This window comes from Phyllobates terribilis, unplaced genomic scaffold (genome assembly GCF_046119375.1).
Source record: "Phyllobates terribilis strain yellow unplaced genomic scaffold, ASM4611937v1 Scaffold_4__5_contigs__length_816908805, whole genome shotgun sequence".
NCBI classification, from domain to species: Eukaryota; Metazoa; Chordata; class Amphibia; order Anura; family Dendrobatidae; genus Phyllobates; species Phyllobates terribilis.
Window position 1 is genome coordinate 675,599,043 of NW_027362764.1, and position 3,715 is coordinate 675,602,757.

Below are 3,715 nucleotides of genomic sequence, written 5' to 3' on the forward strand. Positions count from 1 at the left end.
ACTTCTCGCTCCGCCCCCAAGTTACGGGTCCAGCTTGCTCTTTCTGTCACATTACCGCGATGAAGGGTTTAGCCTGCAGGAGACCCTGCGCCGAGACATTTTTGAAGACACCTGATGCGGCGGGTGAATCACTGCTAAACAAACCACACCTGTAGGGACGGCACAGACTTTGCATGGACCCTTCGGAGCCAGCCCCGTCACGGACAGATTTCTCGCCACCAAGCGATCCTGAGAAAGGCTGGCCGGGCGATGGATCAAGCATTGTCTACTGGCCATACCACCTTGGATACGCCCGATCTCGTCTGATCTCGGAAGCAAAGCAGGGCTGGGCTCAGACAGTACTTGGATGGGAGACCTCCTGGGAACACCGGGTGCTGTAGACCATTTTGATAACGTTTTGCCCTACTGCCCAGCTCGGCTAGCATGGAACGGCGCCTTGCCGGACACCGACCTTAAGTAACTTAGATGATGGAAGCCCCAAGGCCTCTGAGCCAGTTGGCAGCTAAGTACGCTACCCCGCCGCCTTCACGCAGGCCTGACACCGAGCTCCTTGTAACGGCTAGGAGTGCTTATTGACTCCGCAGCTCGCCATGTGGAAATGATGGCGTTAAAAACACTCGGGGCCGTGAAGGGGCCAGGCTTTCAGCAGGTGTCCAGGGAAGGTTTTGGATTCCGGCCGCCTAGGGAGGGCCAGCAGAAGTAACATGTATCTCTGCAAAGAAGCTTGTGTAACCAAGCCAGACGGCTGCCAAAGAGCTAACCTCAGTGCAAGGAAGGCAAGGAAGGTGCGGAAGGAATTGGGGAGGGGGTGGGGGGGGTGATTCCTGATAGGGCCCTGAAATCATAAAACAGGCAGGAGAGTCTGATGCAGGGTGACGGAGAGGTTGTATGGGCAGATAGGGGGTGTTGTCACGTGCGAGCACGTGTGCATGCTGGCTTGTGTGTGAGTGCGCTTCCTAGGTGTGGCGCGCTGCAGACAGTCAAAGGGATTGTTCCCTTTCATTAAAAGTTAATCCCCGGCTGCAGCCTATTAGAAACCAACTAACCGAGCTCTACTCACCCTACCCGGGTCTACCGGTGAGTCTCGCCTCTGCTCCCGGCCTGTGGAATTGGCCGTGAAGCTGACGTTCCGTCGACAGCGCTGCAGCCGATCAGTGAGCTTAGCGGGTCTGAGTGGGGAGTTGTGTCTACAAGATCTTTTAAGGAAGCCAGCAAGAAAATTGAAGAGAAGGGAAAGCACAAAAGGACCTGGTCTTGTTGAGCACTGGAAAGGGCAGCCGGCAGCCAGACGTCAAAGTAGAAAATCAGCAAGTGAGAGGCTAGACTCTGCCTAGAGCCACACTGCCCTGAACATGCCCAATCTGGTCTGATCTCAAAAGCTAAGCAGGGTTGGAACTGGTTAGTACTTGGATGGGAGACCACCTGGGAATACCAGATGCTGTAGGCTTTTACTTTTTCCTTCCTTCCACCAGCAGGGGGCACTCTCTTCTATGCCTTTTTTCCATTCCCTTTCACAAGTGCACACATTCATTCTCTTTTCTTTTTTTCGTTTGCTTTCTCTCTTGCGCTATTTCATCTCTGCAAAATACCAGCATCCTTCTGATCACCGTGGGCCTCCAGCATTGTTGCTTCTTTACTTTTAATACTAGGCTCCTTTTCACCAGGACCAGCGTCTCCCGCGTGTCTGGAGGCAACCACCGGTAACTCCAAGCAGAAGACCTTTGCAGGCAACACGACCCTCCCCCCTGAAGAGCAGCTCAAAGTCACTGACAACCATCTCACCCTCTTCCTTCATTCACCCCTGGACGTCTCGCTCCGCCCCCAAGTGACGGGTCCAGCTTGCTCTTTCGGTCACATTACCGGGATGAAGGGTTTAGCCTGCAGGAGACCCTGCGCCGAGACAGTTTTGAAGACAACTGATGCGGCGGGTGAATCACTGCTAAACAAACCACACCTCTAGGGACGGCACAGACTTTGCATGGACCCTTCGGAGCCCGCCCCGTCACGGCCAGATTGCTCGCCACCAAGCGATCCTGAGAAAGGCTGGCCGGGCGATGGATCGAGCAGCTTCTACTGGCCATACCACCTTGGATACGCCTGATATCGTCTGATCTTGGAAGGAAAGCATGGCTGGGCTCGGACAGTACTTGAATGAGAGACCTCCTGGGAACAGCGGGTGCTGTAGACCATTTTGATGACGTTTTGCCCTACTGCCCAGCTCGGCTAGCATTGATCGGCGCCTTGCCGGACACCGACCTTAAGTAACTTAGATGATGGAAGCCCCAAGGCCTCTGAGCCAGTTAACAGGCAAGTACGCTACCCTGCCGCCTTCACGCAGGCCTGACACCGAGCTCCTTGCCACGGCTAGGAGTGCTTATTGACTCCGCAGCTCGCCGTTTGGAAATGATGGCGTTAAAAGCACCCGGGGCCGTGAAGGGGCCAGGCTTTCAGCAGGTGCCCAGGGAAGGTTTTGGATGCCGGCCGCCTAGCGAGGGCCAGCAGAAGTAACATAATTCTCTGCAAAGAAGCTTGTGTAACCAAGCCAGACGGCTGACAAAGAGCTAACCTCAGTGCAAGGAAGGCAAGGAAGGTGCGGAAGGAATTGGGGAGGGGGGGGTGATTCCTGCTAGGGCCCTGAAATCATAAAACAGGCAGGAGAGTCTGACGCATGGTGACAGAGAGGTTGTAGGGGCAGATAGGGGGTGTTGTCACGTGCGAGCACGTGTGCATGCTGGCTTGTGTGTGAGAGTGCGCTTCCTAGGTGTGGCGCGCTGCAGACAGTCAAAGGGATTGTTCCCTTTCATTAAAAGTTAATCCCCGGCTGCAGGCTATTAGAAAGCAACTAACCGCGCTCTACTCACCCTACCCGGGTCTACCGGTGAGTCTCGCCTCTACTCCCGGCCTGTGGCATTGGCCGTGAAGCTGACGTTCCGTCGACAGCGCTGCAGCCGATCAGTGAGCTCAGCGGCTCTGAGTGGGGCGTTGTGTCTACAAGACCTTTTAAGGAAGCCAGCAAAAAAATTGAAGAGAAGGGAAAGCACAAAAGGACCTGGTCTTGCTGAGCACTGGAAAGGGCAGCCGGCAGTCAGACGTCAAAGTAGAAAAGCAGCAAGTGAGAGGCTTGTCTCTGCCTACGGCCACACCACCCTGAACACGCCTGATCTCATCTGATCTCGGATGCTAAGCAGGGTTGGGCCTGGTTAGTACTTGGATGGGAGACTGTAAAATAATACTCTTCCTGTATTATTTTTATCTACTGAGGACTTCTCAAAGTATCAATATCACGATATTCTTATAAAAAAATGTATCTATTTATTCTTGGATTGTCCATTTAAAAGAATCAGATTGCAGCAGGTACACACAATAATTAGTTAGAAAGTAATTGTCCATTTGTCCATCATTAGCTTAATTGTTGAGATTCACCCATCTTTCCTTGGATCCTGGCTGGTAAATCATGTCTTTGTCCAGCATGTGTCCAGTCCTACATGTCATCTGCTTCTCAGCATGAAGATTCTGTGTCTTGTGAGGTAGGCAGAGCAAGAGAGCCCCCCCTTTCTGTACCATGGGCTTTTATAGCCAGTCGTATGGACACCTGTTCTACATATGGTAGTGAATCAAAAATACACACACAAATAGCGCATGTCAACTAGACACGATGGCTGAGGCATAGAACTCAGAAAAATGATTATCAATTAACATTCCAAATGAATTTCCA

General features: G+C 52.6%; 2 pseudogenes; both read left to right on the forward strand.

The window, feature by feature from the left end:
- Nucleotides 1-263: 263 nt before the first annotated feature.
- Nucleotides 264-383, forward strand: LOC141267327 (5S ribosomal RNA; annotated as a pseudogene).
- A 945-nt stretch (nucleotides 384-1,328) lies between these two features.
- Nucleotides 1,329-1,447, forward strand: LOC141269917 (5S ribosomal RNA; annotated as a pseudogene).
- The last annotated feature ends 2,268 nt before the right edge of the window (nucleotides 1,448-3,715 follow it).